The sequence below is a fragment of the Anomaloglossus baeobatrachus genome, chromosome 1, assembly GCF_048569485.1.
Source record: "Anomaloglossus baeobatrachus isolate aAnoBae1 chromosome 1, aAnoBae1.hap1, whole genome shotgun sequence".
Classification (NCBI taxonomy): domain Eukaryota; kingdom Metazoa; phylum Chordata; class Amphibia; order Anura; family Aromobatidae; genus Anomaloglossus; species Anomaloglossus baeobatrachus.
Genome location: NC_134353.1, coordinates 606,209,370 through 606,231,543, shown reverse-complemented (window position 1 = coordinate 606,231,543; position 22,174 = coordinate 606,209,370). Strand labels below are relative to the sequence as shown.

Below are 22,174 nucleotides of genomic sequence, written 5' to 3'. Positions count from 1 at the left end.
GGCACAGGACATATTAATTAACCCGGTATATCTTATATGACGGCCACTGCTATATTTTGTAGAACTACTTTGTCTTGAACTATTTATCTGCTCTCTGCGATAGCCTTTATTAGTACCATAGGCAGATGGCATATCAGATCTATTATTGATTAACTCTTACATAGTGATATTATGACTTTGTAACTGATTTTCCATCTGCTTTATCTGTATGCAAATATGTAAGGTTGATTTTGCTATATTGCAATAACGGCTATATATATTCATTATTAATATAGGACTATGACTCTCTCTAAACCATTATTTGAGTTCTTTAATTAATATCCATTACAGAGAGAATCTCATACCCTTGATTGTTGGAAGTTCTTATATTATGAATTACTATAAGAAAAGCCCCCTACCTACCACACCGTCCATCTTGTTTGTTGTGTTGATTTTAATTCACTTTTTGTTTGTGTATGTTCTCTCTAATCACGTATGCAATTAAAAATAAAAATAAAAATATTTTTGTATTTTTGCAAAACATTATTGTGCATCTTGCCTTTATTTATGATCGCAATGAATATAAGACTAGGTCAAATTTCTTTATTAATTCCCATTTGCTGGGTCCAGGCTGTTCGGTGAACAACTGGATGAGATTATTAAGGAAGCTACTGGCGGGAAGAGTACTTCCTTGCCACAGACTAAAACCAGGAAACCTGTCCAGGGCAGGAACCAGTCGAGGTTTCGTTCCTTTCGTTCCTCTAACTGGTCGTCCTCTAAGCCCTCGGCCTCGTCCACTAACTCAGCCAACGACCAGAAGCCCAACTGGCGCACGAAGCCGCGTCCTCAGAAGTCCGCAGGAGCTGCTGCCACCAAGGCAGCCTCCTCTTGACTATCTGGCCGAGCCAGCAACGTCCTTGGTCGGTGGCAGGCTCTCCCACTTTGGCGACGTGTGGTTTCAACACGTCTCCGATCAGTGGGTGCGGGATATCATCTCCCACGGCTACAGGATAGAATTCTCTTCCAGCCCGCCAAACAGATTTTTTCTGTCAACTCCCCCCTGCTCCAAGGCCGCCGCCTTCTCTCACGCTGTGGCATCCTTGCAGGCCAACGGAGTAATTGTACCGGTTGCCGCCAGGGAACGGTTCAGAGGTTTCTACTCAAATCTATTCCTAGTCCCCAGAAAGGACGGTTCCTTCCGACCCATCCTGGATCTCAAGCTTCTCAACAAGCATGTTCAGGTGCGGCATTTTTGCATGGAGTCTCTGCGATCAGTCATTGCCCCAATGACCCAAGGAGATTTCCTGGCATCCAACGACATCAGAGATGCCTATCTGCATGTACCAATTGCAGTTTCACACCAGCGTTGGCTACGTTTTGCAATCGGAGAGGAACATTTCCAATTCGTGGCTCTCCCCTTCGGGTTAGCCACGGCCCCTCGATTATTCACCAAGGTCATGGCAGCAGTGGTTGCGGTTCTGCACCTCCAGGGGTTGGCAGTGATTCCTTACCTGGACGAGCTTCTAGTCAAGGCTTCATCCAGTGCAGACTGTCAGCGGAGTGTCTCGCTCACTCTCGCCACTCTTGTTCAATTCGGGTGGCTTGTCAATCTGTCCAAGTCCACTCTGACTCCGACCCAGAAACTCACGTACCTAGGGATGCAATTCGAGACTCTGCCGGCACTTGTCAAGCTGCCCTTAGTCAAACAGCAGTCCCTCCATCTGGCGGTGCGCTCTCTGCTGAGGCCCCGCCGTCATTCCATCAGGCACCTAATGCAGGTGCTGGGTCAGATGGTGGCGTCAATGGAAGCGGTTCCCTTTGCCCAGTTCCATCTGCGTCCTCTGCAGCTGGACATTCTCCGCTGTTGGGACAAGCGGACTTCTTCCTTGCACAGGTTGGTGGCTCTGTCGCCACAGACCAGGAGCTCTCTTCAGTGGTGGCTTCGGCCCCTCTCTCTGTCTCAGGGACGCTCCTTCCTGGCCCCGTCTTGGGTGATCCTCACCACGGATGCCAGTCTATCCGGCTGGGGAGCAGTATTTCTCCACCACCGAGCACAGGGCACTTGGATTCCGTCCGAATCAGCCCTCTCGATCAATGTGCTGGAAATCAGAGCTGTGCTCCTAGCTCTCGTAGCCTTTCACCACCTGTTGGCGGGCAAGCACATTCGAGTCCAGTCAGACAACGCGACAGCAGTTGCCTACATCAATCACCAGGGCGGGACTCGCAGCCGCCTGGCAATGTTGGAGGTTCAACGCATCCTTCAGTGGACGGAGGACTCCAAGTCCACCATATCCGCAGTCCACATCCCAGGCGTAGAAAACTGGGAGGCAGATTATCTCAGCCGTCAAACCGTGGACAGCGGCGAGTGGGCTCTGCATCCGGCAGTGTTCCGGTCGATCTGCCGCAAGTGGGGCACTCCGGAAGTGGATCTAATGGCATCCCGGCACAACAACAAGGTCCCGGTTTACGTGGCTCGCTCCCACGATCCTCAGGCCTTTGCAGCGGACGCGCTGGTTCAGGATTGGTCCCAGTTTCGTCTGTCTTACGTGTTTCCCCCTCTAGCTCTCTTGCCCAGAGTCCTGCGCAAGATCAGAATGGAGGGCCGTCGGGTCATCCTCATTGCTCCAGACTGGCCCAGGCGAGCTTGGTACCCAGACCTGCTCCATCTGTCCGTAGAGGTGCCGTGGCATCTCCCGGACCGCCCAGACCTTCTCTCACAAGGTCCGTTTTTCCGCCAGAATTCTGCGGCTCTCAGATTGACGGCGTGGCTCTTGAGTCCTGGATCTTGACGACTTCCGGCATTACTCCCTAAGTCATCTCCACTATGCATCAGGCTCGGAAGTCTTCCTCGGCCAAAATTTATCACAGGACTTGGAGAATTTTCCTGTCCTGGTGTCGGTCCTCCGGCCATGCCCCTTGGCCTTTTTCCTTGCCGACCATCCTGTCCTTTCTACAGTCCAGTCTGCAGCTAGGACTATCCCTCAATTCCCTCAAGGGACAGGTCTCGGCTCTGTCAGTGTTGTTCCAGCGGCGTATCGCCCGGCTGGCTCAGGTGCGCACCTTTATGCAGGGCGCATCTCACATCATTCCGCCTTACCGGCGGCCTTTGGATTCCTGGGACCTTAATCTGGTCCTCACGGCCTTGCAGAAACTCTCCTTTGAGCCTCTTAGGGAGGTTTCTTTGTTTCGTCTTTCACAGAAAGTCGTCTTTCTAGTGGCCATAACTTCCCTCAGGAGAGTCTCTGATTTAGCTGCTCTCTGTTCGGAGTCACCTTTTTTGGTTTTTCATCAAGACAAGGTGGTTCTCCGTCCGACTCCGGACTTTCTCCCTAAGGTGGTATCTCCTTTCCACCTTAACCAGGACATTTCATTGCCTTCCTTTTGTCCGGCTCCTGTTCATCGCTTTGAAAAAGCGTTGCATACTTTTAGATCTGGTGCGTGCGCTCCGGATCTATGTGTCTCGCACCGCTGTTCTTAGGCGGTGCACCTCTCTTTTTGTGCTGACCACAGGTCGGCGCAAGGGCCTCTTGGCTTCTAAACCGACCCTGGCTCGTTGGATTAGGTCGGCCATTTCTGATGCCTACCAGTGTACTCAAGTGCCTCCCCCGCCGGGGATCAAGGCACACTCGACCAGAGCTGTCGGTGCCTCTTGGGCTTTCAGGCACCAGGCTACGGCTCAGCAGGTCTGTCAGGCTGCCACTTGGTCTAGTCTGCACACCTTTTCGAAGCACTACCAAGTGCATGCTCATGCTTCGGCAGATGCGAGCTTGGGCAGACGCATCCTTCAGGCGGCTGTCGCCCATTTGTGAAGTTAGGTTTCGCCTACTTCTCAGTTTTTCTGTTTATTTCCCACCCATGGACTGCTTTGAGACGTCCCATGGTCTGGGTCTCCCATAGGAACGATGAAGAAAAAGAGAATTTTGTTTACTTACCGTAAATTCTTTTTCTTATAGTTCCGTAATGGGAGACCCAGCACCCTCCCTGTTGCCTGTTGGCAGTTTCTTGTTCCGCGTGTTATCACCGGCTGTTGTTGTAGACAGAGGCTCCGGTTGTTCCGTTTTTTTGCTCTATCTCTACTTGTGGGTGGCTATTCTCCTTCAGCTTTTGCACTAAACTGGTTAGATCTGGTTATCCAGGGGGTGTATATTCTCGGAGGGAGGAGCTACACTTTTTAGTGTAGTACTTTGTGTGTCCTCCGGAGGCAGAAGCTATACACCCCATGGTCTGGGTCTCCCATTACGGAACTATAAGAAAAAGAATTTACGGTAAGTAAACAAAATTCTCTTTTTTCGGACTATAAGACGCACCCTGGTTTTAGTAGAGGAGGAAAATGGGAAAATAAAACTTTAAGCAAAAAATGTGGTCATGACACACTGATATGGGGCGAGGATCTGCTGCTGACACTGTTATGGGGGTAATGTCCCCAAATTCTCTACTAAGGTACCCCATCCTGGTAATGATCCTCCTGCCTTGTATATGATCCTGCTATAAACCCCCATCCTGCTCATATACCAGCATCCTGCTCATATTCCCCCATCCTGCTCATATACTCCCATCCTGCTCGCATCCTGCTCATATTCCCCCATCCTGCTCATATACTCCCATCCTGCTCATATACTCCCATCCTGCTCATATACCAGCATCCTGCTCATATACCAGCATCCTGCTCATATTCCCCCATCCTGCTCATATACTCCCATCCTGTTCATATACCCCATCCTGTTCATATATCCAGATTCTATTGATATACCCCCATCCTATTGGTATACCCCCCCATCCATCCTGCTCATATTCCCCCATCCATCCTGTTCATATACTCCCATCCTGTTCATATACCCCCATCCTGCCTGCTCATATACTCCCATCCTGCTATATGCCCCCATCCTGTTCATATACCCCCCATCCATCCTGCTCATATACTCCCATCCTGTTCATATACCCCCATCCTGCTCATATTCCCCCATCCATCGTGTTCATATACCCCCATCCTGTTCATATACCCCCATCCTGCCTGCTCATATACTCCCATCCTGCTATATGCCCCCATCCTGTTCATATACCCCCCATCCATCCTGCTCATATACTCCCATCCTGTTCATATACCCCCATCCTGTTCATATACCCCCCATCCATTCTGCTATATGCCCCCATCCTGTTCATATACCCCCCATCCATCCTGCTCATATACTCCCATCCTGTTCATATACCCCCCCATCCTGTTCATATACCCCCCATCCATTCTGCTATATGCCCCCATCCTGTTCATACCCCCCCATCCTGTTCATATACCCCCCATCCATCCTGCTCATATACTCCCATCCTGTTCATACCCCCCCATCCTGTTCATATACCCCCCATCCATTCTGCTATATGCCCCCATCGTGCTCATATACCATCCTGGTATATGGCCTGTATCCTATAGCACAGAGAAAAAAATAAACGTTTATACTCACCTTTTCCTCACTCCCTGCAGCACCGATCATCTTCCTCTCTGCGCCACTGACCTGTGTGTGTGTGTGTGTGTGTGTGTGTGTGTGTGTGTGTGTGTAGCCGTTCCCCTGCTGCATCGCGATGTCTTCCTGTCTGTGCCGATCAGCACAGATCAGCTGACCGGCACAGACAGGAAGACATCGCGTGCTGCAGGGGGACAGCTCCACACACTGGAACAGGTGAGTGTACTGATTCACTGCACCCCGCGCTGATGATGATGACGACGCGCGGGGGGCAGTGACTACAGCCGCACATGATCACTCCAGGCTGTAATTGCCAGGGGTGATCATGCGGCCGGCTCTTTGCTATGCGCGCGTCCCTGCTCGTCCTCCCGCCCACCTGTCAGCGCCGGCTTCTGCACTGAGAAATGGGCGGGAGGATAGGCGTGCATATGTAATGAGCGGGCCCACGTGGTCACGAGCAGGCGCTGCTACAGCCTGCTCGTGCCCCCGATGACCCGCAGCACCCTCATTCCTGGCCGCAGCCTTATGGTCCGAAAAATACGGTGTGTGTGTGTGTGTGTGTGTATATATATGTGTATATATATGTGTATATATATATATATATATATGTATGTGTATGTATATATGTGTATATATATATGTATATGTGTATGTATATATGTGTATATATATGTATATATATATATATATATGTATATGTGTATGTATATATGTATATGTATATATGTGTATATATATATATATATATATATGTGTGTATATATATATATATATATATATATTTGTAGTTGTTGTTGTTGTTATTTATATTATATATATATATATTTATATATAATATTATATATATAATATGTTGTTGTTGTGTGTAGTTGCCAAGTGTTTGTGTAGGGCACTGTAAATGTTCTGGGTGTTGTCTGGGTGTGGGGGGGGGTGGGTGGGAGCGGTGTTGTGTGTGTTGCGTTGTTTGTGGAGCGCTGTGTGTCTGCAGCATTGTGTGTGGTGCTGTGTGTGTTGCGCGGTTTGTGTGGGTGTGGCTGTGGGGGGGGGGGTGTTTTGGGGGAGGTATGTTTTGTGCAATGTGTGTGTGTTGCGCGGTATGTGCGTATATTTGTGTATGCCGCGGTGTTTGTGTGTTGGGTGTTGTGTGTGTGTGTGTGGCGTTGTCTGTGTGTCTGTTTAGGGCGGTGTTTGTGGTTCCCAGTGTGTGTGTGTGTGTGTGTGTGTGTGTGTGTGGTGTGTTGTGTGGCGGTGTGTGTATGTGTGTGTTTTGGGGGGAGGTGTGCACCCCCCATCGTGCTCATCTCCCATGCTGCGCACCCCCCATCGTGCTCCATCTCCCATGCTGCGCACCCCCCATCGTGCTCCATCTCCCATGCATTAACTACACAATACGTAAATTCTAGAATACCTGATGCGTTAGAATCGGGCCACCTTCTAGTATATATATAATTGCCTTATTCTGTCTGTCTGTCTGTCTCGCTTGCTCCAAAATTGTCGTTACAGTGACAGTATCGTTACAGTGACAACTGTCGGATTGGCTGCTGGTAACGATACTGTCACTGTAACGATACAATTTTGGAGCAAGATAGACAGACAGACAGAAAAAGGCAATTTTCTTCGGCGCTCTATTGGGAGACCCAGACGATTAAGTGTATAGCACTGCCTCCGGAGGCCACACAAAGCAATTACACTAAAAAGTGTAAGGCCCCTCCCCTTCTGGCTATACACCCCCAGTGGGATCACTGGCTCACCAGTTTTCGGCTTTGTGCGAAGGAGGTCAGACATCCACGCATAGCTCCACTGTTTGTAGTCAGCAGTAGCTGCTGGCTCTATCGGATGGAAGAAAAGAGGGCCCATATAGGGCCCCCAGCATGCTCCCTTCTCACCCGCGGTTGGTGCTTGTAAGGTTGAGGTACCTATTGCTGGTACAGAGGCTGGAGCCCACATGCTGTTTTCCTTCCACATCCCCTGGAGGGCTCTGTGGAAGTGGGATCTTGCCGGCCCCCAAGCCCTGGGGCCGGGCTCCATCCACAGACCCATAGAACCTGCTGGATTGGGAGCGGGAGTGCCGTTCAGGGACAAGGCCCTGCAACTTTCAGGTACTCTGTGTCCCCGGCAGGCACGGACACTCTCAGGGCTTGCTGAGCGTTGTAGTGCGCCGGGGACAGTGGCGCTGTACGCTGGGGGTTAGGTCACTGCAGCTTTGCTGAGTGACGTTGTGTGTTGGGAACTACTGCGCCGACCGCTCCTGGAGCGGCGGCGCAGCTGCGACTTGTGGTGCGCCGGGGGCTTTGCGCCGACCGCGCTTTTACGGCGGCGGCGCTTCTAACTTTAGCCCCCGGCTTCTGCGGCCTAGCGCCGCTTCGTTCCCGCCCCCACCCTGTCAATCAGGGTAGGGGAGAGACGCTGCTCAATGGCAGCGCCGAGGGCTGGAGCCTTATTTACATGCTCCAGCCCTCTCACTAGGCACAAGGGGAAGCAGACTTCCCGCTCTTCGTCGGTGTACGCCCAGGGCCCGCCCCCCCTCTCCACAAGGACGCCGGCAGCCATTACACATGCGATCTGGCTGGGGAGAGGCAGCAGGCTCTGGGAGACCCAGACTAGAGGGATTTCTGGCGACCACACACCGCTCCTAAGCGGGCGGTAAGCTGCACAGTAGTGCTGGCCCCACTAGTGCCTCAGTGATATATTAGTGTACTTTTTTCTTGGTACCATATATATATATATATAGTTGCACTGTAAGGTCGCTTCTTGGCTGGACACCCTGTACTGCTCTGAGGAGGCAGCAACATGTCATCCGCAAAACGCAAGGCTGCCAAGGCACGGGCTGTGTACACTGTTTGTACTGCATGTGGGGCTGATCTACCGGCAGGCTCCAATGATTCACATTGTGTCCAATGTTCAGTCCCAGTGGCACTTCGTCAGCCAGAGCCTATTGTGGTGGTAGCCCAGGCAGAGACGCCTGTGAACCCTGCCCCGGTGACGGGGACAGACTTTGCAGTGTTTGCTGATAAAATGTCTGAGGCTATGACAAAAATCCTGGAGACCTTGCAGGCCAGGCCAGTTCCTCAGACCATGGACACTGCTGTGGCTATGCTCTCTAGTCCCCCTCAGTTGGAACTAATCCGCACTTCAAGGGGGTCTCAAGCATCACAAGCTGAAGTCTCTGACTCAGATGACAGTCCCAGGCGGCCTAAGCGAGCTCGCTGGGAAAGACCCTCGACGTCATCACACTGCTCAGGGTCTCAGCGAGAAGAATCTCTCTGTGATGAGACTGAGGACGGTGATCAGGATTCTAATCCTGAGGCCCCTCTCAATCTGGATGCCCCTGATGGTGACGCCATGGTTAATGACCTTATATCGGCGATTAATAGGCTGTTGGATATTTCTCCCCCAGCCCCTTCTGCAGAGGAGGCAGCTGCACAGCAGGAGAAGTTCCATTTCCTGTATCCCAAGCGTAAATTAAGTGCTTTTTTGGACCACTCTGACTTCAGAGAATCAATCCAGAAGCACGACGCTCATCCAGACAAGCGTTTCTCTAAGCGTTCTAAGGATACCCGTTATCCTTTTCCCGCTGAAGTGGCCAAACGCTGGACCCAGTGCCCAAAGGTGGATCCCCCAATTTCCAAGCTTGCGGCTAGATCCATAGTCGCAGTAGAGGATGGCGCTTCACTTAAAGATGCCAACGACAGACAGATGGACCTTTGGTTGAAATCTGTCTATGAAGCTATCGGCGCGTCGTTTGCTCCAGCATTCGCGGCCGTGTGGGCACTACAAGCTATTTCAGCTGGTTTAGCACAGGTGGATGCTATCATGCATCCAGCAGTGCCACAGGTGGCGTCCCTAACCTCGCAAATGTCTGCGTTTGCGACCTATGCTATCAATGCTGTCCTAGAATCTACGAGCCGTACCTCTATGGCGGCCGCCAATTCTGTGGTTTTGCGCAGAGCCTTATGGTTAAAGGACTGGAAAGCAGATGCTGGTTCCAAAAAATGCTTAACCAGCTTGCCATTATCTAGAGACAGACTGTTTGGTGAGCCATTGGCTGAAATCATAAAACAGTCCAAGGGTAAGGACTCTTCCTTGCCACAGCCCAGAGCAAGTAAACCTCAACAGAAAAAGTGGCAGTCGAGGTTTCGGTCCTTTCGAGGCTCGGGCAAGCCCCAATTCTCCTCGTCCAAAGGGACTCAGAAAGGACAAGGGAGCTCAGATTCCTGGCGGGCTCACTCACGCCCCAGGAAAGCAAATGGAGGAACCGCTTCCAAGGCGGCTACCTCATGACTTTCGGCCTCCTCCCTCCGCATCCTCGGTCGGTGGCAGGCTCTCCCGCTTTTGCGACATTTGGCTGTCACAGGTCAAAGACCGGTGGGTAACAGACATTTTGTCTCGCGGGTACAGAATCGAGTTCAGTTCTCGGCCTCCACTTCGGTTCTTCAGAACCTCCCCACACCCCAACCGAGCAGATGCCCTGCTGCAGGCGGTGGACTCTCTAAGAGCAGAAGGAGTCGTGATCCCTGTTCCCCCTCTGGAACGGGAGCGAGGATTTTACTCCAATCTCTTTGTGGTTCCAAAAAAGGACTGCTCCTTCCGTCCTGTTCTGGACCTAAAACTGCTCAACAAGCATGTGAACGCCAGGCGGTTCCGGATGGAATCCCTCCGCTCAGTCATTGCCTCAATGTCCCAAGGAGATTTCCTAGCATCAATAGACATCAAAGATGCTTATCTCCACGTGCCGATTGCTACGGAGCACCAACGCTTTCTGCGCTTCGTGATAGGAGACGAACATCTTCAGTTCGTGGCTCTGCCATTTGGTCTGGCGACAGCCCCACGGGTGTTCACCAAGATCATGGCAGCAGTGGTAGCAGTCTTGCACTCTCACGGACACTCTGTGATCCCTTACTTGGACGATCTACTGGTCAAGGCACCCTCTCAGGAGGCATGCCAACTCAGCCTGAATTTTGCACTGGAGACTCTCCAGGCGTTCGGGTGGATCATCAACTTCCCAAAGTCAAATCTGTCACCGACCCAATCACTAACGTATCTTGGCATGGAGTTTCATACTCTCTCAGCGATAGTGAAGCTTCCGCTGAGCAAGCAGCGGTCACTACAGACAGGGGTGCAGGCTCTCCTTCAAGGTCAGTCGCACTCCTTAAGACGCCTCATGCACTTCCTCGGGAAGATGGTGGCGGCAATAGAGGCGGTTCCGTTTGCGCAGTTTCATCTGCGTCCACTTCAATGGGACATTCTCCGCCAATGGGACGGGAAGTCGACATCCCTGGACAGGAAAGTCTCCCTTTCCCAGACGGCCAAGGACTCTCTGCAGTGGTGGCTCCTTTCCACCTCATTATCACAGGGAAGATCCTTCCTACCACCGTCCTGGGCGGTGGTCACGACAGACGCGAGTCTGTCAGGGTGGGGAGCAGTGTTTCTCCACCACAGGGCTCAGGGTACGTGGACCCAGCAGGAGTCCACCCTTCAGATCAATGTTCTGGAAATCAGAGCAGTGTTTCTTGCCCTACTAGCCTTCCAGCAGTGGCTGGAAGGGAAGCAGATCCGAATTCAATCGGACAACTCCACAGCGGTGGCATACATCAATCACCAAGGAGGGACTCGCAGTCGGCAAGCCTTCCAGGAAGTCCGGCGCATTATGATGTGGGTGGAAGCCACGGCCTCCACCATATCCGCAGTTCACATCCCCGGCGTAGAAAACTGGGAAGCAGACTTCCTCAGTCGCCAGGGCATGGACGCAGGGGAATGGTCCCTTCACCCGGACGTGTTTCAGGAAATCTGTCGCCGATGGGGAAGGCCGGACGTCGACCTAATGGCGTCCCGGCACAACAACAAGGTCCCAACATTCATGGCACGGTCTCGCGATCAAAGAGCTCTAGCAGCAGACGCCCTAGTGCAAGATTGGTCGCAGTTCCGGCTCCCTTATGTGTTTCCACCTCTGGCACTCTTGCCCAGAGTGCTACGCAAGATCAGATCCGACTGCAGCCGCGTCATACTCGTCGCTCCAGACTGGCCGAGGAGGGCGTGGTATCCGGATCTGTGGCATCTCACGGTCGGCCAACCGTGGGCACTACCAGACCGACCAGACTTACTGTCCCAAGGGCCGTTTTTCCATCGGAATTCTGCGGCCCTCAACCTGACTGCGTGGCCATTGAGTCCTGGATCCTAGCGTCTTCAGGCTTATCCCAAGGGGTCGTTGCCACCATGAGACAGGCTAGGAAGCCCACGTCTGCTAAGATCTACCACAGAACGTGGAGGATATTCTTATCCTGGTGCTCTGCTCAGAGAGTGTCTCCCTGGCCATTTGCATTACCTACCCTTCTTTCTTTCCTCCAATCTGGGTTAGAAAAAGGTTTGTCGCTCGGCTCCCTTAAAGGGCAAGTCTCGGCGCTATCCGTCTTTTTTCAGAAGCGTCTAGCACGACTTTCTAAGGTGCGCACGTTCCTACAGGGGGTTTGCCATATAGTTCCCCCGTACAAGCGGCCGTTAGATCCATGGGATCTGAACAGGGTACTAGTTGCCCTCCAGAAGCCGCCCTTCGAGCCTCTGAAGGAGGTTTCACTTTCTAGACTATCACAGAAAGTGGCTTTTCTGGTAGCGATCACATCTCTTCGGAGAGTGTCTGAGCTAGCAGCGTTGTCTTCCAAGGCTCCCTTCCTGGTCTTCCACCAGGACAAGGTAGTGCTGCGCCCCATTCAGGAGTTTCTCCCGAAGGTGGTATCCTCTTTTCATCTTAATCAGGATATCTTTTTGCCTTCGTTTTGTCCTCATGCAGTTCATCGGTATGAGAAGGATTTACATTTGTTAGATCTGGTGAGAGCACTCAGAATCTACATTTCCCGCACAGCGCCCCTGCGCCGTTCGGATGCACTCTTTGTCCTTGTCGCTGGTAAGCGCAAGGGGTCGCAGGCTTCTAAGGCCACCCTGGCTCGATGGATCAAAGAACCAATTCTTGAAGCCTACCGTTTTGCGGGGCTTCAGGTTCCATCAGGGCTAAAGGCCCATTCTACCAGAGCCGTGGGTGCTTCCTGGGCATTGCGACACCAGGCTACGGCTCAACAGGTGTGCCAGGCAGCTACCTGGTCGAGTCTGCACACTTTCACCAAACATTATCAGGTGCATACCTATGCTTCGGCGGACGCCAGCCTAGGTAGAAGAGTCCTGCAGGCGGCAGTTGCCTCCCCGTAGGGGAGGGCTGTCTTGCAGCTCTAACATGAGGTATTTCTTTACCCACCCAGGGACAGCTTTTGGACGTCCCAATCGTCTGGGTCTCCCAATAGAGCGCCGAAGAAGAAGGGAATTTTGTTACTTACCGTAAATTCCTTTTCTTCTAGCTCTTATTGGGAGACCCAGCACCCGCCCTGTTGTCCTTCGGGATTTTTGGTTTGTTTGCGGGTACACATGTTGTTCATGTTGAACGGTTTTCAGTTCTCCGATGTTACTCGGAGTGAATTTGTTTAAACCAGTTATTGGCTTTCCTCCTTCTTGCTTTTGCACTAAAACTGGTGAGCCAGTGATCCCACTGGGGGTGTATAGCCAGAAGGGGAGGGGCCTTACACTTTTTAGTGTAATTGCTTTGTGTGGCCTCCGGAGGCAGTGCTATACACCCAATCGTCTGGGTCTCCCAATAAGAGCTAGAAGAAAAGGAATTTACGGTAAGTAACAAAATTCCCTTCATATATATACTAGACGGTGACCCGATTCTAACGCATCGGGTATTCTAGAATTTACGTATTGTGTAGTTAATGTATGATTTTTGAGATATATATATATATATATATATATATATATATATATATATATATGTTGTTGTGTGTAGTTGCCAAGTGTTTGTGTAGGGCACTGTACATGTTCTGGGTGTTGTCTCGGTGTGGGGGTGTGTGAGAGCGGTGTTGTTTGTGTGTTGCGTTGTGTGTTGCATTGTTTGTGGAGCGCTGTGTGTCTGTAGCGTTGTGTGTGTTGTTCTGTGTGTGTTGCGTGGTTTGTGTGTGGGGTGTGTGTGTGTTTTGGGGGAGGTATGTTTTGTGCAATGTGTGTGTTGCGCGGTATGTGCATATATTTGTGTGTGCAGCATTGTCTGTGTATATGGGTGTCTGTGTAGGGCGGTGTTTGTGGTTCCCAGTGTGTGTGGTGTGTTGTGCAGTGCATGTGTGGCGGTGTGTGTGTGTGTGTGTGTGTGTGTGTGTGTGTTTTGGGGGGAGGTGTGCACCCCCCATCGTGGTCCACCCCCCATGCTGCATCCCCCATGCTGCGCATCCCCCATGCTGCGCACCCCCCATCGTGTTTCATCCCCCCATTCTGGGCACCCCCCCATCGTGGTCCATCCCCCATGCTGCACTCTCCATCGTGCACCATCCCCCATGCTGCGCACCCCCCATCGTGCTCCATCCCCCATGCTGCGCACCCCTCAGAGAGGAGTATAATAGGAGGATTATAATAGAAGTATAATGGGAGGAGTAGTCCTGGGGGGGTGGGGTTTACAGGTGCCCAACGTGTGAGGGGGGGCGTGGCCTAGTGGGCATAGTGTGAGGGGGCGTGGCCTAGTGGGCATAGTGTGAGGGGGCGTGACCTATGGGGCAGCGCGTGAGGGGGCGTGGCCTATGGGGAAGCACGTGAGGGGGCGTGGCCTATGGGGCAGCACACGTGGGGGTGTGGCCTAGCGGGCATCGTGTGCGGGAGACGGGGCCTGGCCAAACTGTTAATCCATGCGGGGGACGGGGCCAGTCGGTTGTCACTGTAAGGACACTGTCACGGTGACACAATTTTGGAGCAAGACAGACAGAATAAGGCAATTATATATATATATAGATGTATGTATGTGTGTGTGCATGTATGTGTGTATATAATATATATACATGTGTGTGTGTGTGTGTGTGTGTGTGTGTGTGTGTGTGTGTGTATATGTGTATATATGTATATATAATATAGCAAAGGTTTGTCCTGAAGGATCTCAAATATCAGCTATGAAAGCTGCCTCACAGTCAGATTGCTCTAGTTGTCCATAGCAACCAATCAGAGCTCAGCTTTCACTTTTTTACCATTGCAGCTTCAATGCTGAAAGCTGCACTCTGGTTGCTATAGGCAACCAGAAAGATCTTACCGAGAGGCAATACTCATAAATGAGGCCCCAGTTACGTCTGCAGTGGCTATAGACAACCAGATTGGTCTTACTGTGAGGCAATCTTGGTAAATTAAGCCCCAGCTACTTTTGCAGTGGCTATAGACAACCAAAACGATCTTACTGTGAGGTAATTCTCATAAATGAGGCCCCAGTAATCTCTGCAGTGGCTATAGGCAACTAGAACGAGCGTACTGTGAGGCAGGTCTCATAAATGATGCTCCAGTTACGTGTTCACTGGTTTTCTTCAGCGCTCTATTGGGAGACCCAGACGATTGGTGTATAGCACTGCCTCCGGAGGCCACACAAAGCAATTACACTAAAAAGTGTAAGGCCCCTCCCCTTCTGGCTATACACCCCCAGTGGGATCACTGGCTCACCAGTTTTCTGCTTTGTGCGAAGGAGGTCAGACATCCACGCATAGCTCCACTGTTTGTAGTCAGCAGTAGCTGCTGGCTATATCGGATGGAAGAAAAGAGGGCCCATATGGGGCCCCCAGCATGCTCCCTTCTCACCCGCGGTGGTGCTTGTAAGGTTGAGGTACCTATTGCTGGTACAGAGGCTGGAGCCCACATGCTGTTTTCCTTCCACATCCCCTGGTGGGCTCTGTGGAAGTGGGATCTTGCCGGCCCCCAAGCCCTGAGGCCGGGCTCCATCCACAGACCCAGAGAACCTGCTGGATTTGGAGCGGGAGTGCCGTTCAGGGACAAGGCCCTGCAACTTTCAGGTACTCTGTGTCCCCGGCAGGCACGGACACTCTCAAGGCTTGCTGAGCGTTATAGTGCGCCGGGGACAGTAGCGCTGTGCGCTGGGGTTAGGTCACTGCAGCTTTGCTGAGTGACGTTACATGTTGGGAACTACTGCGCCGACCGCTACTGGAGCGGCGGCGCAGCTGCGACTTGTGGTGCGCCGGGGACTTTGCGCCGACCGCGCTTTTACGGCGGCGGCGCTTCTAACTTTAGCCCCCGGCTTCTGCGGCCTAGCGCCGCTTCGTTCCCGCCCCCACCCTGTCAATCAGGGTAGGGGAGAGACGCTGCTCAATTGGCAGCGCCGAGGGCTGGAGCTCTATTTACATGCTCCAGCCCTCTCACTAGGCACAGTGGGAAGCAGGCTTCCCGCTCTTCGTCTGTATACGCCCAGGGCCCGCCCCCCCTCTCCACAAGGACGCCGGCAGCCATTACACATGCGGTCTGGCTGGGGAAAGGCAGCAGGCTCTGGGAGACCCAGACTAAAGGGATTTCGGCGACCACACACCCGCTCCTAAGCGGGCGGTAAGCTGCACTTTAGTGCTGGCCCCACTAGTGCCTCAGTGTTATATTAGTGTACTTTTTTCTTAGTACCATATATATATATATATATATATAGTTGCACTGTAAGGTCGCTTCTTGGCTGGACACCCTGTACTGCTCTGAGGAGGCAGCAACATGTCATCCGCAAAACGCAAGGGTGCCAAGGCACAGGCTGTGTACACTGTTTGTACTGCATGTGGGGCTGATCTACCGGCAGGCTCCAAAGACTCACATTGTATGCAATGTTCAGTCCCAGTGGCACTCCGTCAGCCAGAGCCTATGGTGGTAGTGGCCCAGGCAGAGACGCCTGTGAACCCTGCCCCAGTGACGGGGACAGACCTTATATCGGCAATTAATAGACTGTTGGATATTTCTCCCCCAGCCCCTTCTGCAGAGGAGGCAGCTGCACAGCAGGAGAAGTTCCATTTCCTGTATCCCAAGCGTAAATTAAGTGCTTTTTTGGACCACTCTGACTTCAGAGAATCGATCCAGAAACACGACGCTCATCCAGACAAGCGTTTCTCTAAACGTTCTAAGGATACCCGTTATCCTTTTCCCTCTGAGGTGGCCAAACGCTGGACCCAGTGTCCAAAGGTGGATCCCCCAATTTCCAAGCTTGCGGCTAGATCCATAGTCGCAGTAGAGGATGGCGCTTCACTTAAAGATGCCAACGACAGACAGATGGACCTTTGGTTGAAATCTGTCTATGAAGCTATCGGCGCGTCGTTTGCTCCAGCATTCGCGGCCGTGTGGGCACTTTAAGCTATTTCAGCTGGTTTAGCACAGGTGGATGCTATCATACATCCAGCAGTGCCGCAAGTGGCGTCCCTAACTTCGCAAATGTCTGCGTTTGCGACCTATGCTATCAATGCTGTCCTAGAATCTACGAGCCGTACCGCTATGGCGTCCGCCAATTCTGTGGTTTTGCGCAGAGCCTTGTGGTTAAAGGACTGGAAAGCAGATGCTGGTTCCAAAAAATGCTTAACCAGCTTGCCATTATCTAGAGACAGACTGTTTGGTGAGCCATTGGCTGAAATCATAAAACAGTCCAAGGGTAAGGACTCTTCCTTACCACAGCCCAGAGCAAGTAAACCTCAACAGAAAAAGTGGCAGTCGAGGTTTCGGTCCTTTCGAGGCTCGGGCAAGGCCCAATTCTCCTCGTCCAAAAGGACTCAGAAAGAACAAGGGAGCTCAGATTCCTGGCGGGCTCACTCACGCCCCAGGAAAGCAAATGGAGGAACCGCTTCCAAAGCGGCTACCTCATGACTTTCGGCCGCCTCCCTCCGCATCCTCGGTCGGTGGCAGGCTCTCCCGCTTTTGCGACATTTGGCTGTCACAGGTCAAAGACCGGTGGGTAACAGACATTTTGTCTCGCGGGTACAGAATCGAGTTCAGTTCTCGGCCTCCACTTCGGTTCTTCAGAACCTCCCCACTCCCCAACCGAGCAGATGCCCTGCGGCAGGCGGTGGACTCTCTAAGAGCAGAAGGAGTCGTGATCCCTGTCCCCCCTCAGGAACGGGGGCGAGGATTTTACTCCAATCTCTTTGTGGTTCCAAAAAAGGACGGCTCCTTCCGTCCTGTTCTGGACCTAAAACTGCTCAACAAGCATGTGAACGCCAGGCGGTTCCGGATGGAATCCCTCCGCTCAGTCATTGCCTCAATGTCTCAAGGAGATTTCCTAGCATCAATAGACATCAAAGATGCTTATCTCCACGTGCCGATTGCTACAGAGCACCAACGCTTTCTACGCTTCGTGATAGGAGACGACCATCTTCAGTTCGTAGCTCTGCCATTTGGTCTGGCGACAGCCCCTCGGGTGTTCACCAAGATCATGGCGGCAGTGGTAGCAGTCTTGCACTCTCACGGACACTCTGTGATCCCTTACTTGGACGGTCTACTGGTCAAGGCACCCTCTCAAGAGGCATGCCAACTCAGCCTGAATGTTGCACTGGAGACTCTCCAGGCGTTCGGGTGGATCATCAACTTCCCAAAGTCAAATCTGTCACCGACCCAATCACTAACGTATCTTGGCATGGAGTTTCATACTCTCTCAGCGATAGTGAAGCTTCCGCTGGACAAGCAGCGGTCTCTACAGACTGGGGTGCAGGCTCTCCTTCAAAGTCAGTCGCACTCCTTAAGACGCCTCATGCACTTCCTCGGGAAGATGGTGGCGGCAATAGAGGCGGTTCCGTTTGCGCAGTTTCATCTGCGTCCACTTCAATGGGACATTCTCCGCCAATGGGACGGGAAGTCAACATCCCTGGACAGGAAAGTCTCCCTTTCCCAGACGGCCAAGGACTCTCTGCAGTGGTGGCTTCTTCCCACCTCATTATCACAGGGAAGATCCTTCCTACCACCGTCTTGGGCGGTGGTCACGACAGACGCGAGTCTGTCAGGGTGGGGAGCAGTCTTTCTCCACCACAGGGCTCAGGGTACGTGGACTCGGCAGGAGTCCACCCTTCAGATCAATGTTCTGGAAATCAGAGCAGTGTATCTTGCCCTACTAGCCTTCCAGCAGTGGCTGGAAGGAAGGCAGATCCGAATTCAGTCGGACAACTCCACAGCGGTGGCATACATCAACCACCAAGGGGGGACACGCAGTCGGCAAGCCTTCCAGGAAGTCCGGCGGATTCTGATGTGGGTGGAAGCCACAGCCTCCACCATATCCGCAGTTCACATCCCCGGCGTAGACAACTGGGAAGCAGACTTCCTCAGTCGCCAGGGCATGGACGCAGGAGAATGGTCCCTTCACCCAGACGTGTTTCAGGAAATCTGTCGCCGCTGGGGCGTGCCGGACGTCGACCTAATGGCGTCACGGCACAACAACAAGGTCCCAACCTTCATGGCACGGTCTCGCGATCAAAGAGCGCTGGCGGCAGACGCCCTAGTGCAAGATTGGTCGCAGTTCCGGCTCCCTTATGTGTTTCCACCTCTGGCACTCTTGCCCAGAGTGCTACGCAAGATCAGATCCGATTGCAGCCGCGTCATACTTGTCGCCCCAGACTGGCCGAGGAGGGCGTGGTATCCGGATCTGTGGCAGCTCACGGTCGGCCAACCGTGGGCACTCCCAGACCGACCAGACTTACTGTCCCAAGGGCCGTTTTTCCATCGGAATTCTGCGGCCCTGAACCTGACTGTGTGGCCATTGAGTCCTGGATCCTAGCGTCTTCAGGATTGTCCCAAGGGGTCGTTGCCACCATGAGACAGGCTAGGAAGCCCACGTCCGCTAAGATCTACCACAGAACGTGGAGGATATTCTTATCCTGGTCTTCTGCTCAGGGAGTGTCTCCCTGGCCATTTGCATTGCCTACCTTTCTTTCTTTCCTGCAATCTGGGTTAGAAAAAGGTTTGTCGCTCGGCTCCCTTAAAGGTCAGGTCTCGGCGCTATCCGTCTTTTTTCAGAGGCGTTTGGCACGCCTTCCTAAGGTGCGCACGTTCCTACAGGGGGTTTGCCATATCGTACCCCCGTACAAGCGGCCGTTAGATCCATGGGATCTGAACAGGGTACTAGTTGCCCTCCAGAAGCCGCCCTTCGAGCCTCTGAGGGAGGTTTCACTTTCTAGACTATCACAGAAAGTGGCTTTTCTGGTAGCGATCACATCTCTTCGGAGAGTGTCTGAGCTGGCAGCACTATCATCCAAGGCTCCCTTCCTGGTCTTCCACCAGGACAAGGTTGTGCTGCGCCCCATTCAGGAGTTTCTCCCGAAGGTGGTATCCTCTTTTCATCTTAATCAGGATATCTCTTTGCCTTCGTTTTGTCCTCATGCAGTTCATCGGTATGAGAAAGATTTACATTTGTTAGATCTGGTGAGAGCACTCAGAATCTACATTTCCCGCACGGCGCCCTTGCGCCGTTCGGATGCACTCTTTGTCCTTGTCGCTGGTAAGCGCAAAGGGTCGCAGGCTTCTAAGGCCACCCTGGCTCGATGGATCAAAGAACCAATTCTTGAAGCCTACCGTTCTGCTGGGCTTCCGGTTCCATCAGGGCTGAAGGCCCATTCTACCAGAGCCGTGGGTGCATCCTGGGCATTACGACACCAGGCTACGGCTCAACAGGTGTGCCAGGCAGCTACCTGGTCGAGTCTGCACACTTTCACCAAACATTATCAGGTGCATACCTATGCTTCGGCGGACGCCAGCCTAGGTAGAAGAGTCCTGCAGGCGGCAGTTGCCTCCCCGTAGGGGAGGGCTGTCTTGCAGCTCTAACATGAGGTATTTCTTTACCCACCCAGGGACAGCTTTTGGACGTCCCAATCGTCTGGGTCTCCCAATAGAGCGCTGAAGAAGAAGGGAATTTTGTTACTTACCGTAAATTCCTTTTCTTCTAGCTCTTATTGGGAGACCCAGCACCCGCCCTGTTGTCCTTCGGGATTATTGGTTTGTTTGCGGGTACACATGTTGTTCATGTTGAACGGTTTTCAGTTCTCCGATGTTACTCGGAGAGAATTTGTTTAAACCAGTTATTGGCTTTCCTCCTTCTTGCTTTTGCACTAAAACTGGTGAGCCAGTGATCCCACTGGGGGTGTATAGCCAGAAGGGGAGGGGCCTTACACTTTTTAGTGTAATTGCTTTGTGTGGCCTCCGGAGGCAGTGCTATACACCAATCGTCTGGGTCTCCCAATAAGAGCTAGAAGAAAAGGAATTTACGGTAAGTAACAAAATTCCCTTCTTTGATAGCCGTTGCTATAATTACAGACTTTAGAGCGAGTTACCAGATTGCCCCACCTTAGCGACTATATGGTTGTTGACTATGACTACATGGTTCCTGCCCGTTTAAGAGTCACTCTTCGGGTGCTGTCGCTTTAATTCTTTAAGACCCTATAGGCAAAAACTGTGGTTTTGCATTCAACACACAGACACCCATTGTCTCTTTTATTTGTATAGAGCCTAAATTTGAGGGGCCAAATCTCATGAAAGGAGGGGGGGAGATTGTGAGTTTTAATATTCGCAGTATTTTTAGTCTAGTGTTAGACGGGCTGTGCAAACGTTCACTCAAATCAGATTAAAACTGGTTTTTACCACACAGATTTTCTGCTTTATTCATCAAACCGCCTCAAAACCCCCCCAAAAAGCACTGATCTGATTATGTTGATTTAAAAATTCAATAATTTCTGGTACTTGGAAGAAGTGGAAGACAAAAATGCAAATAAAAGTGTCTGTGCCAGGGAAGAGTTAGAGGTTGGCCCACTAATACGTATCTCCTAGTCACAGTATAGGGGATATGTGCAGGATTGCTGGGGCATTCCACCTATGGTTGTGAACACAAGGGTCCCATGCCTCCCATTTGTATGGAGCTCTGGTCTAGCATGGTTCAATCTCCAAGCTCGGCAACTGCCATCAGTCTCATGTTAGAAGCTGTAGTGCAGGGGACCCCTGTTTTCGTTATCGGTGGGCTACACCACAGATCATACATATCACCTATCCCCTAGTATGGATAGAGAAAATGTTGTTTATGCCAACTCCTTACAGATCCACATAGCATTTCCATTATCTAGTTTACCCATTCCTGTTTATTTTTATTGTATAAGATATACTAGAAAAATAATAGTTCTAGTGTGCTAGCTAATTTGTACTGCTCAGTGAATATTAATGTGCGGTACTTGTTGTTTTTCGCTGCTTATTTATATTAGCAAAGTTAACTGTGAGCTTTGTACTGAAATAACAGAGCGAAAAATGTTAGAACGTTACTATTTTCTGAAACTATCTTTTCTAGGAAATTACTTTGGTAAATATGCAAATACGGCGTTTTGAAATAATTTCCCTCTATCCCTCTTTGTAAAAGTGTACATATAGTATTGTGCAAAAGTTTTATTCAGGTGTGGGGATAAATATGCTGCACAGGTACTTACCATCATGCAATACCATTGGGAGGTGTCTTACCCAAAATCTATTCTGCAGCAGGACAACAACCTCAAACATACAGTCAGCGTGTTCACAAGGAGTCCTGAAAGTAATGATATTGCCCCCACAGAGCCCTGATCTCAACATCTGTCTGAGACTACGTGAAGTCAAAGATTTGCACAAGCCTATATCCACATAAGATCTGTGGTTAGTTCTTCAAGATGTTTAGAGTATCCTCCCTGCGAAGATCCTTTTGACAACTGTGTACAAGTGTATCTTGAAGAATTTACCGTAGTTTTCGGGTTATAAGAAGCACTTCTCCTCCCAAAAATTTGGGAGGAAAATGAGGGGTGCGTCTTAAAATCCGAATATAGCTTACCGGGGGGGGGGGGGGGTGGTGCTGTCTGTGTGGCGACCGGGTGCGATCGGGCAGCTGGGCGGCTGCGGGCAGGTGCCTGTGGCTGCGGGCGGGTGCCTGTGGCTGC

At 51.6% G+C, this 22,174-nt stretch overlaps 1 protein-coding gene across 1 annotated transcript in view; it reads left to right on the top strand.

The window, feature by feature from the left end:
- The window catches only part of GKAP1 (G kinase anchoring protein 1), a 142,857-nt gene that overhangs the window by 81,845 nt on the left and 38,838 nt on the right, over positions 1-22,174 (top strand). The window lies entirely within an intron of this gene.